Here is a 14,002-nt window from a genome sequence, read left to right on the forward strand (position 1 = left end):
CCGATACAGTGCTCCACCACCTGCCTGGTGGCTGTAAGTGCGGAATTATACTCACTTTGTGGCCCTGGTGTGGGAACCAAATAAGGAGTGAGCAGCCAGGGCGTGCAAGGGTATCCACTGTCTCCTGTGAAAAAATATAAAAAAACATCAGGACCATTGTGTAACAAGCTTTGCTTTGGTTGCAACGGAAGGTGTCAACTTACCCTGAAGCCACGCATGACCAGCTTGTAGGTTGTCTAATTTCTGCCAAATCCCTGATTGCCGGATGACGAAGGAATCATGTGCACTCCCAGGGAATTTGGCATTCAGGGACAGGATCTGGAGGAAGGCATCACATACCACCATTACATTCAGTGAATTAAAGTGTTTGCGGTTCCTAAAAATAGCCTCCAGCCTTGCTGGAGGCTGAAGTGGTATGTGAGTGCCATCCACAACCCCTATGATGTGTGGGAAGCCAGCTATTTGGTAAAAATTGGTCTTCGCCACACTAAGGGAACCCATATCCACTGGCATCTGAATAAAATGATGGAGGTGTTTAAAAATGGCCTCCATCACTGCCCTCAGGATCCTTGAAAAGGAGGATTGGGAGATTCCGGCAACTATTCCCACCGTGGTTTGAAAGGATCCTGAGGCACAGAAATGTAACACCGACATTAATTGCGTAAGTGGTGGTATTGCTGTAGGACTGTCAATTTGCCGTTCAAGATCACTCTCTATTAATGAGAGAGTGTCTAGGATGATTTGTGGAGGAAGACGGTATCGTCTTAATACCTCATCATCTGGCATTCCAAAAAGGGTGACACATGTTATATATATCTGTGGCCTTGCACGCCTACGAGGCCTACGCCTGGGATGAAGTTGAGGTTGGTCGGGTTCTGGAACCATGGCCAAGATAATACGACCAACATGAACCTGAAAACCTGAAATGGTAATCCAGGTAGTTATTGTTTTGGAAGAATGTGTAAAGAAAAATATACTTATCTTTTTGAAGAAATCCAAAGATGCTTACAGGCCGGGGTCTTGTCATGAGTAGAACAACCTACATTTCAAAAGTTGAAAATATATTTAGTTATTATTGTGAAAACTTGGATTGGTATCACATTTTTTAGGCTTAAAAAAAAGAGAAGGGAGCACACATTAGTTCTGAAATTCGCACGCTACATTTAGTGGTAAAACATGATTTTACACTGAAATACTAAAAACACATTAGTGCGCTAAATAGTACGCATTTTTTACATTTCAAACAAGACACATGAGTTCTTTAAATATTACGCTACTTTTACAGTTCAATAAGAAGACATTAGTGCTCTAAATAGTACGCATTTTTTACATTTCAAACAAGACACATGAGTTCGGTAATTATTACGCTACTTTTACAGTTCAATAAGAAGACATTAGTGCGCTAAATAGTACCCATTTTTTCCATTTCAAACAAGACACATGAGTTTGGTAATTATTACGCTACTTTTACAGTTCAATAAGAAGACATTAGTGCGCTAAATAGTACGCATTTTTTACATTTCAAACAAGACACATGAGTTCGGTAATTATTACGCTACTTTTACAGTTCAATAAGAAGACATTAGTGCGCTAAATAATACGTTCATTTTAAAATAAAAACAACTACAACATTATTTCGCAAAAGAGTACGCTATATTTAGTGGTAAGACATGATTGGTCCTAGAAAAAAAAAAAAAAAACTTAGCGAAACATATGCGAAGACCAACACATCGAAATTGTAACTTCATGAAACTAAAAACACTTACCAAAAACAGACAAATAACCCAAAGTCCAAAAACGTCAATGGGGCAAGGCCAAAATAACTGTAAAAAATATAAATAAACACATAAGTACTAAGATTTTTTAACTATTTACTATAAGTGTTTATGGTGGTTTGGAAAAAGACTTACTCAAAAACTCCCAAAACAAAAAGAAAACAAACAAAAAAAGCGAACGTAAAAAAAATAAGTAAGCAAAAAAAAAACGATCACACTAGAAAACTCCAAACTCCAAAATCCGCCAACAAACAACTCCTACGTCAAACCTCCAAAATTCATCACCCGCCACCTCGACTCGAGTCACACCAAGCCATAAATAGTCTTTATTTTCCCGCTCAAATTACGGACGGACAATAGGAGCGCACAATCAATGATGCGGCCGAATAATGCTGACGCATGTATAAAAACGTCAATGAAAACTCCAATCGGTCTGCTGTAGTGAGAGCTGAAATACAAAAATGGCTACAGAGCAGCAAAGCACTGGCCAAGAGGCGCCAGGTAAATATTTGTCTTTTTGGCCCTAAAGGATTATGTGGACCCAACATTTTATGTACATTTTTAATTTTCAATTTTATTTCCAAATTACAAAAAGGTCAAGAAAAGCAACCAAAAAAAAAGGCAGCCACAATTCACAAGAAAGGAGATGGAGGTTTTGGTCTAAATGTGCGTTGACAACCTGCCCCAGGCAGCAAGGAATATGGGTGCAAGCCAGAAATGGAAAATGTGGGATGACATAGCCAGTGCTGTCAATAGGGTTGGTGAGTTTGAACGAGCAACCCGGTACGTCAAACGCCGGTACGTACAAACTACCTTTTATTAAAAAGTGTTTACAGGTCCAAATACTGCAGGAATAATGCCAACTTTTTAACTCACAGATGGAGCGATTTCAAATATCGGCTGAAGCAAAAACTGGCTGATAGGGCTAGGAATGCAGGGGGGACAGGTGGGGGTCCCACCCCTGTGTCACTGGAGCTCACCGATTTGGAGGAGATGGCACAGGGGTGTGTGCAGGATGAGGAGGTGTTTGGCGTGTCAAACATGGATACCGACATGCCAGACTTTGCGGCTCCTCATGTTGCCTCAGGTAAATGTAGTAATGTTAATAACTCAGAAATGTGTTTGGGACAATATCTAGATTCTAATGTTACTCTTTTCTCTTTTTTTTCACAGAGACACAGGCGGATGAGTCTGCTCCAGAGGGGAGCTTTGGCCGCAGAACTTCTGCTGGATCTGCAGGGGAGGAACCAGTAGTTCCGGCTGGGGACCCTGTGGAAGACAGTCCAGGGCAATCCCCCTCCCAGGCAGTGGCCCTCCTCACTGAGCTCAATCTTAAAACGGATCAGCACACTGAGATTCTGGTGAGGCTGGACGCCAGTCTGCTACGGGTGGCGGAGGCCCTGGAGCAAAGTGCTGCGGCCAACGTGACCATTGCTAAGGCCCTGGTGGAAAATACTGGGGCCAACGTCCGGATTGAAAATGCCCTGGAGTAGCTCGTTCGCCAGCAGATGTTGGAGCCGGCCTCCCTTCCTGCCGGAACATCAGGATCCTCCACCTATGGCACAACAACAGCCATCCCTCCAAATGTGCCTAGCCCTATGCCTAGTCCAGAGGCCCCAACATCTGCCTCTGGACAGGCCAGCCGAAGGACCTCCCGGACCCGTTAAAGCTCACTCCCTACCCGGGCCAAACGGGCCAAAAGGCGATGACAGCAGTGGCTAAATTTCCCACATTCCTTCTGTGTGTGCCCCATATTCCTTAATAGCCAAAACCTCCCTCTCCTTTCTTGTGAATTGTTTTTAAATTTTGTTTGTTTGTTTGTGGTTTGAAAATGCCACTTTTTTGTTTGTGAGTTTGTAAAAACATTTTTTTTTTTATAGTTATCCATATTTTATTTATGAAAAAAAAAACTAAAACAAATGTGTGTACAAAAATAAAAAAAGGTTGAAAATCTTAACAAAGCTATTGGTAATTCTTTCAAAACTGGTTAAAAGGTAATCCCACACACAAATTTACAAACAAAACAACGGAAATGTAAACATTATTTTTTGAAATAAAAAGCAAGGGTTAAAAACCATGTAGGAGTTTTAATTAACACTTATCCAAAAAAAAAAGGAAGATTGTTTTGTTGGCCCCTAAAAAAAAATGAAAAAAACCCAACATGCCTACAATATTGTTGGCATAAAAAAAAAAAAAAAAAACGCAAATTTAAAAGACATTTGTAAGCTAATTGATTGTATAACCCATAAATTAGCAGCTGAGTAGTTCACCTGCGTACGGTTTTTGGCTAATAAAAAAAGGCTATTTGCTATACACCTTACAAGCATTTTTACAATTCAAAAGTGATTGTTTATGAGGCCTCAATTGATAAATCGGGAGTCCATCGATGAGCCACGGGAGGAACGAAGACACCATCGTCATTGTGGTAGAGAATACCAGAACACAAGCTGAGCGAGCAGTTGGAATGGAAAGTTGATCAGACAGTGACATATCACTTTTTTCGTTCACATTGGCCGCTCGCATCAGATAATTTAGGTACGCCCAAAAAACGCCTCGCCACGCCTGCGTTTTCCCATCTCCATCCCCGTCACCGCCCAAAAACGGACAGTTCTGTCAATCACATTTGATATGTCACTTCCTGTTCGCTATTCGACGGACGACTGAAAAATGATCGCAATCAGCCGTACGCACATGCGCACTGTTACACCGACGCATGCGTGGTTTGACAACATCGGACCGCTACGAGCTTACGGCCACTGAATGAGGGCCATAGACCGGCGGCATTTAGTCCGCTGGTCTATAAACTACATCCCGACAGTGTTATTAATAACCTGAAAGTTATAGAGAATGTCCTACTATATAAAATAAATTTGGGATCATTCTCTGTTGGTCAAAAAATGTCAGCAATAGATCAGCCCAAGCGATCGCTTACACAAAGCAGCACTGAAGTAGTATAAAACTATCGATAAAGTAATTCAATCCTTGAAGAAGCACCCAAGCTGGGAACTCAGCACCGAGATGTGACTCACATGATAAGTAGTTTTCAAGAGGAGCTCTTAAAGTAATAATTATTTACAAATGGTGACTATTGTATTGTGCTTTCTATTTTTTTTTTTTTATAGCTGGTAAAAAAAAGTTAAATAGTGCAAATAAGACAAAAAACTAGAAACTAACAGTCATCTAAGGTGACTGACAGCGTGTAAGGAACATATCAAGATTTATTATGTAATAAAACTTCTTCGACATGACCAGACAGTGTTCCAAATTGTCTGCTGCAGACAGAACTCCATAAAAAGCTTGGGAGGTATTTAATAATGAAAGTACGGTCACTCACACAATGTCACGTACCAGGGACTTAGGACCTCATTCAGAGCCGGTCGCACAGAGCGTGCGGCCGGTCTGAATGAGGGGAGGACCTCTTGAATTTTCAAGAGGTCCTCCTTTGCGGTGGTAAGGCTTACGACGAGACCCTAGGGTAGGGTCTCCCTTGTCGTAAGCCCCGGAGAGCTTTCGGCTCTGTCTGAGATGGAAGCTCTCCACTGACATCACTAGTGATGTCAGTGGGGCCGCCCCCAAACGGTAGGCGTTGCCATGGGAACGCCCCCGTTTGGGCTGCCACCCCCCCGGCCCGCCTTCCAAACGGGGCGAGCAGTCAATCAACATCGACAGCTCACCCCCTTTGGATGGAGACCCTCTACGACCGGCGCTGTCGTGCGCATGCTCTGTGGGGGGCCATCGACCCGGTCTGAGTGCATCGGCGCTAACGAACGGGTCTGAATGACCCCCTCAGTACCCATTACCGGATCCAGCGGTGTGTCCTGAGGACCGACTGCGTTCTTCAAGGTTAAGGGTGATGGCCCTGGGGAGGATGTCGGCTCCACTACACACAGGGTCAACGTCCTCCGCATCATGGTTCCCACGTTTGTGGTACATGGGCACCGCCATCTTGGTGCTGCTCACCTGACTGCTTGCAATCAACCAGATTCCAGCTACCCCAGTTATGTTCCTGCTCAGCCTATTGGCACGAGGAGTGCCCTATTAAACCTGGATTTGCACTATGTCCAGTGCCAGAACTACTTCTCTCCATTAAGACCTTCATCCTGGCTCAGTCTGTGCATATGTGGATATGTCTCCAGCTGTCCACTATCATCAGAAAAGACTTAGGGCCTGATTTAGCAAGGATTGCAACTGCGCTTGCGCACACAATTGGCCGATTGTTGCCTTTTGCACACGCATAAGCACCGCAGTGCACGTGCGTGAACCGGCCACTGTGATCGGGACAGAGATAGCAAAGGCTAAGCAGACCCCTTGCAGCGTGATTGACCGGAAGTGCCATTTGTGGGTGGTGATAGGGGGTGGTCGGCGGAACGCAGGTGTGCCAGTGCGTTTCAACGGCATTGCAGGGGCATGCATAAATTATCCAGTACGTGGCCATACTCAGCCTGAGGTCTCATGGTGTGCGAGGAAGTTAGTAATTTCTGAGTAAGGTCAGAGCTTGTGCAAGTGTGTATGAGACTGTGATGGTACTCCATGTTACCGATGGTTTTGCATACTTGCTAAACATTACGGATGTGTGGTGAGTAAAGTGGGCGCCCTTGTGTAGTGCTGCGGCATAGCAATCGCAATGAATTAGCATACTAGCGCAGGTGAAATGCATGCGTAATCGCTATTGCAATCTCCGTTGCGATTCGTAGTGAATCAGGCCCTTACTCATCTGTCTGCTGCTGTCCGATACAGTCAGCAAAGACTTAGGGTCCGATTTAGAGCCGCTCGCAAGTGGCTCGATATTATAGCCCTGCGCACGCGCCATGTCCGGCATGCGCATGCGTGAGCCCCGCAGAGCGACTGAAGTTCAGTCGCTCCGGGGCTCGCAACAAAACGGGGTGGCTGTCGATGTTGATTGACAGCTCGCCCCGTTTTGTGGGCGGGTAGGGGGGGTGGCTGACAAACGCAGGCGTTCCCTTAGGAACGCCTGGCGTTTGTAGGAGGGCTTGCTAACATCACTAATGATGTCAGTAGTGGAGTTCCTGCTCTATTAGAGCAGGGAGTCCACTCAGGCTTGCGGCAGCTAGACCCTACCCCAGGGTCTTGTCACAAGCCCGATGGTCTCGATAATCGCGACGGTCTCCAGCCCGCTCGCACAAGCTTTGCGAGCGGCCTGGAGACAAAAAAAAACGTCCACAGATCCAGCGAGCGGCCAGCGGCTGCGAGCGGGTCTGAATCAAAGCCTTAGTCATCTGTTCCCTGCTGTGTACTATATTCAGCAAAACTCATTATAAATCTCTGTCAAGTGATTCCAACCCTTTACATTCCATCTCAACTAAGGGCTATCAGCTCTCAGTACCTGGCCCAGATGTCTGATCTGACCACTGGGTTCTCTTAGTTATCAGAACCAGATTCAGTCATCAGCCACTGCTGTCCCTGGGTCAACCCAGGGCCGTAACTAGGGTAGTGCGACCAGTGCCATGGCACAGGGCACCACAGGGCAGGGGACGCTGTTTGGGCATGTCAATTCTCTATTCATTATCAATCTCACTTATTTTATCCCCAGCATCTCCTGGACCTTCCCCATGAGGCCATGACCCTTTTTCGGGTGCGTAATGCCCCTATTTGAAATATAGGGGGGGGGGGTGCGCCAATGCTCTTTCTGGCACAGGGCACCAAAAAGTCTAGTCACGACCCTTGGCCAACCAGTCGACAACCCATGCCTGCTCCACATTCTGGGCAAACTTTACTAAGAGTCGGGTTCTAAACCCCGGCGGTTTGGTGGCAGTTTGACAACAGGTTCTAAACTCCGGCGGTTTGGCGGCGGTTTCTAAATGACACCAAAATCGCTGCCTAGTAATTTTAGCCCTAGCCCTGTTTCATTCTATTTTAAAATGTGTTTTGACAGCGGTTTTGAAGCAGTTTTGGCCTTATCAATCTGCAGATAGCAAAACCACCACCAAACTGCCACTAAGCCACCGGGGTTTAGAACCCGCCACTTAGTAAATTTTGCACTCTGTCTATTATCCATCCTTCAGTAGTCAGTTTGCATGAGGAAGAGTCTTAATAAGCCTCCTAAATACTTTTGATTTCCCATCAAGGAAGCCAGACCTAGAGTTCCTGACCCGAGTCAATAACATCTCATTGTTGTGACAGTTTATTCTGGTCAGCAAGGACTTGGCAGGAGAACAAACCTCAAGGATAGAATCAGTCCAAAATCTGGCTACCAGCTTAGAGAATCAAGAAGCAATTTAAAGTCAAATTATGCAATTTCTCCAAAGTCTGTCTACTCGGATGACTTTTTCTCAAGCCTTCCTTAACAGGCAGGTCACCTCTCCAATGCAAGATCAAGTGAGACCTAGTTCTCCGTCCTCAGCATCCAGACTTTCCCACTCCAGATAAATACGATGGGAACCCCAAGACTTGTAAGGGATATCTAAACCAATGTAGCATCTGTTTCAAGCTACAGTCTAATAATTTCCCCACAACAAGAACAAAAACTGCCTATGCTTGTGTCATAGCGGTTTCGCGCCTGTGTATGTCACACCTAATTTTGGCTATAGGGTCACCTTTTTAGTATGGATTAGGATCCATCTTTGCTCCAGAACAACCTGATTTCTCCCTGATATGGATTCAACAAGAAACATCCCTTTAAGATCCTGTTCCACTGTGCCATGATAACCTTGCATAGTTGCTCCAGATTTATCAGCTACACATTCATTCTGCAAATCTAGGGCCTGATTCAGACCCACTCGCAAGCGGCTGTCCGCTCGCAAGTGGGTCGATGTTGTGCACTGCGCATGCGCACGACGGCGGGAGCTCCGTCGTGCGCATGCGCCAGACGCGACGAGCGAAGGAAAGTCCTTCGCTCGTTGTGTCTGGTCAAAGGGGGCGTGCTGTCGATGTTGACTGACAGCACGCCCCCTTTGGTGGGCGTGCCGGAGGCGTGCCTCCCTGACGGGGGCGTTCCCAAGGGAACGCCTACCGTCAGAAGCCGGCCCACTGACATCACTAGTGATGTCAGTGGGAGTGATTTTGGCTCTGATAGAGCCAAAATCACTCCGGGCCTTGCGGTTGAAAACCTCAACCGCAGGCTCCGGCTCGCAGTTTCGATGGTCGCGATGGTCACGACCATCGCGGCCAACCAACTGCACGCTCGTATAGGCTGTGGGTGGTGACCCACAGCTATACGAGCGTCCAGGAGGACGCTCCAGAATTATGGAGGGCGGCCCTCATTCAGAGCGTGCGCTCTGCTCAGAGTGTACGGCTCTGAATGAGGGCCCTAATCACTTGTTCCACCACATCCCAAAGATGCTCTATTGGACTGAGATATGGCAACAGTGGAGACTGTGGAGGCATTTGGAGCATACTGACTTATTTTTCATGTTCATGGAGTTTGAGAATGTCACAAGTAACTAGATATTGCTGCCCTCCTCTCTTACGTTGAACCCCAATGGCTAGGACACTAGTGTTAATATGGTTGCATTACACAACTGCGTAGATCTTATAGTGTTGCTCACTTGTCCTGCAGTATTAGGCCACATCTGATTTATAGTCAAACAGCCCAGAATTTGTGTACAGCTTAACATAGATCAGCAGGCAGAGGTTAGGCAAAGCAAGGTCCCATGACAGACATATACAAGTCCAGTATTCAATACACAGCAGTGGTGTTAGTTGGCAAGGGTATTAGTAATGCAGGGTCAGATAACAAGACAAGTCTGTACACAGAAATCCAATATTGGAGCATAAAGGAGAGTAATCAAGAAACAATTCAGAGGTCATAAGTCGATGTCTCATTCAAAATTTTGAGGAGTGTGTGCTAGTGGCAGGTTTACAGAACAATCACCTAGCATTGATGATGGGATTGACTGCTAGGTGAGGTCTCATCATGAGTGTTAGGGGGTGGAGTTACAATTACAATCATATTAGCTGGGAGCGCATGTGAAGAAATGTGTGTCAAACAATGGTGTGAGCTGGAAACCCATCTCAGCCTATGGGCAATATAACTCCAAAGAACCATACCATACAGCTAGAATGTTGCAATAAGTTGTACAAACTTTAAAGATAATGCAACAAACATAACTGATAATGTCTGAGATAGCAGGTGCTTTATGACATGGTGAGTTACCTTACTGGAAGTACCCAATACAGGATGGGTCAACTGTGTCTATTCAGTGATGCTCATGGTCAACAACAATACTCAGGTATGCTATGGCATTTATACAATACTCGGTTGGTATTAAAGTGTGGCAAGAGAACATTTCCTACAGTACAACACCAGCCTGAACTGTTGACGCAAGGCAGGAACGATCCATGGATTCATGTTAATTGTGGCAAATTCTGACCCTATCAATTTCATGTCACAACAGATTTCTCTAATCTTCAGATGTCCAGTTTTGGTGAGCCTGTGCCCACAGCAGTTTCCTGTTCATAGCTGCTTAGAACATCTGCTCATATGTACAGTAGGCTGTTTGACCACTTTGATATGAGCAATTTTGGATCCCAGATCGTTGAGCATCAGTTACAGGCGGTGTACACCTGAATGACCGGCAATCGCGCTGATGTTCCAGGTGATTTGCCTTCACCCTAGACATCGCATGATTGCCGGTACACACGTAAAAGATTTAATGAATGCAGCATGGCCAATCACACGAGATCACATGCGACCATGGGAGCAAGCAAATCTGGCCGCACACACTGCACGATATGCCCGATTTGTCATTTTGATTTGGCCAAATCAGCCAAATAGGGACGATATCATGCAAGTGTGTAGCCGGCCATAGGTTGGAGCAATCCTGAAAGTGTTTGCAAGTGACAGAGGACCTGATGCAGAGATGAACACAAATGCACAGTTGCAAAAAACATCGGCCATTTGCAAAAAACATCGGCATTGCGTCCATCCCTAAATTAGGCCCAGAGTTTGCTATTACACTAAGAGCCTGATTCAGCAAGGAACACAGGGCCTGATTCAGAGCCGGACGCTCTGACCAGATCGCGGCTCTGAATCAGGGCCGGCCTACCTAAAATTGGAGCGGCCTCTTGGACACTCGCATATCTGTGGATTACCACCCACAGCTTATGTGAGCGTCCATGATGATGGTCGCGATGGTCAAGACCATCGCGACCATCGGGCTTGCGACGAGACCCTTGCGGTAGGGTCTCGTTGCCGCAAGCCCTGGAGTGATTTTGGCTCTATCAGAGCCAAAATCACTCCCACTGACATCACTAGTGATGTCAGTGGGGCCGGACCCAGACGGTAGGCGTTCCCATGGGAACGTCTCCGTCTGGGCAGCCACGCCCCCGGCACGCCCACCAAAGGGGGCGTGCTGTCACTCACCATCGACAGCATGCCCCCTTTGGTGCGAGACCTGGAGCGACAGCTTTCCCGTCGTTCGCCGGGTCTCGCGCATGCACACGACGGAGCTCCCTCCATCGTGCGCATGCGCACTTTGGCACCATCGACCCGCTTGTGAGCGTCCTGCGCTCGCGAGTGGGTCTGAATGAGACCCACAGTTGCTTATACGCACAAAATCAGCATATGCAACGCAGTGCACGTGCGTGAACCAGCCACAGCGATTGGGACTGGGGGCTGATTCAGACCCGCTTGCGAGCGCTGAGCGTTCGCAAGTGGGTCGATGTTGCCCAAGTGCGCATGTGCACGACGGAGGGAGCTCCGTCGTGCCCATGCGCGAGACCCGAATAGCGACGGCTAAGCCGTCGCTAAGCCTCGCACCAAAGGGGGCGTGCCGTCGATGGTGAGTGCCAGCACACCCCCTTTGGTGGGCGTGCCAGGGCGTGGCTGCCCAGACGGAGGCGTTCCCATGGGAACGCCTACCGTCTGGGGCCGGCCCCACTGACATCAACAGTGATGTCAGTGGGAGTGCTTTTGGCTCTGATAGAGCCAAAAGCACTCCAGGACTTGCGGCAGATGAGAGCCGGTTGTGGGCGATGACGTGGGGGCGTGGGGGGGCAGGCATGCCTGTGCGTTGGGTCGGCGTTGCAGGGGGTGCATAAATTATTCACTGCGATACCATACGCAGCCTGAGGTCTCATACCGTGCACTGAAGTTAGAAATTCCTGAGTGAGGTCTGACCTGCCTTAACTGTGCGTATGGGTCCGATGTTACTTGATGGTTACCGATTGTTTAGCTATGTTTCCAAAGCATACGGATGTGAGTAATGGCTGCGATCGCAATGTAAATTCAAACATATACATATTACAGCTGATATTACAACTGTGTTTCGTGCGTGTAAGCAGAATAGTGATCCTTGCTGAATCAGGCCCTAAGTAAAAGGAAAAAGAACAAAAACAAAACAAAATTTATGTTTTCGCATCTGAAAAGAGAGGTGTGGTCAAGGAAAAGGGGGGGTGTCTTTATGACGCGTCCCCTTTTTGTCACTCTTGGGGGCGTATTCAGCACTTACGGACATGCCGGGCAGTCGCAGTTTTCCCCACCCACAGGACACTGCGGCCCTCGGGAGGGGACAGAACCTGCAGGCTGTTTCAGTGGGGCACGGAGCCCCACTGACACAGCAGAGCGGGGCGCGGATCCCCACTGAAACAGCAGAGCGGGCGCGGAGCCCCACCGAAACAGCAGAGCGGGCACGGAGCCCCACTGAAACAGCATAGCGGGAACGCTAGACTGGTGCTAGGGAGCACGGGCCAGATCTCTCCTATATTTTTCCTCAGCTAAAACTGTTCCCTTTTTAGGAAAAAGCTGAATTATATGTAGTAATTTAGTATTTCATATGGCAAAGCACTGAGACACTATGGTTAATGCAAAGTTGCCGCAAAATAATCATAATTTGCAATGAAAAAGTTGACCAGCCTTCTGGCTCCTGCAGTGGGTGAAGGAAGAGAAGTCATTATGTCTCTCCCATAGTGCCGAGCAGGACGGAGGAGCGTACGGCGGCGGGCGCAGGAGCAGGGATTATGGTAAGTATAATTATGTCTGTGTTTTTTATGTGTTTGGGGCACTACTAATCGGGGCACTGTATAAGGGGCACTACTGGGGGCACTGTATAAGGGGCACTACTGGGGGCACTGCATAAGGGGCACTACTGGGGGCACTGCATAAGAGGCACTACTGGAGGCAATGTATAAGGGGTAATACTGGGGGCATTGTGTAAGGGGCACTGCATAAAGGGCACTACTGGGGGCACTGTATAAGGGGCACTGCTGGGGGCACTGTAGAAGAGGCACTACTGGGGGCACTGCATAAGGGGCACTACTGAGGGCACTGCATAAGGGACACTACAGAGGGCACTGCATAAGGGGCTACTACTGAGGGCACTGGATAAAGGGAACCACTGGGGCACTGCATAAGGGGCACTAATATGGGCAGTACTACTGGGGCACTGCATAAGGCACTCTACTACAGGGGACATTGTATAAGGGACACTGCTACAGTAAACACTGCATAAGGGGCACTACTACAGTGGGCATAAGGGGCACTACTACTAGGGGCATTGCATAAGGGTTGCTACTACTGGGGGCATTAAGGTGTATATGGAATAGAAAGGAATGTTCCCAAAGTGATGAGAATGGTGACGTGTCATGTTGACATGCCCCCATTTTCCAGTGGCCACACCCCCATTTTTCAGTGACCACACCCCCATTTTTCAGTGGCCACGCCCGCTTTTTTCAGCATGCACATAGTGTGTGGGGGGACCTCCATTTTTCACCTTGCCCTCGGCTCCAAATACCCTAGTTATGCCACTGCCCTGTTCACATTATGCTACAGTGTTCTCAGAATATGCCATAGTGCCCTCAGTTCACATTATACTGCACAGTGACCCCAGTTCAAAATAAGCCACACAGTGCCCTGAGTTCACATTATGCCACAATGTCCTCAGTTTACATTATGCCAGCCAGTGCCGTTAATTCACATTATGCCACACAGTGCCCCCAGTTCACATTAGGTCACATTGCCCCAGGTCACATTATGCAACAATGCCTCTCATTCACATTATGCCACACTGTCCGCAGTTTACATTATCTCCAGTGTCTCCAGTTCACATTGTGCCTTCAGTGCCCCAATTCACATTATGCATCCCCACATGCCAATTAAACTATAACACCTCTTGAAAATTGCTGCTGTAGAGGCTGTACAGGTTGAGAGCTGGACATTGGAGCAGAGGGTCTCACTCAGACCCGCTCGCGAGCGCAGGACGCTCGCAAGCGGGTCGATGGTACCCAAATGCGCATGCGCATGACGAAGGGAGCTCCGTCATGCCCATGCG

The sequence above is a fragment of the Taudactylus pleione genome, unplaced genomic scaffold (assembly GCF_031769625.1).
Source record: "Taudactylus pleione unplaced genomic scaffold, aTauple2 ptg000126l, whole genome shotgun sequence".
Lineage (NCBI taxonomy): Eukaryota > Metazoa > Chordata > Amphibia > Anura > Myobatrachidae > Taudactylus > Taudactylus pleione.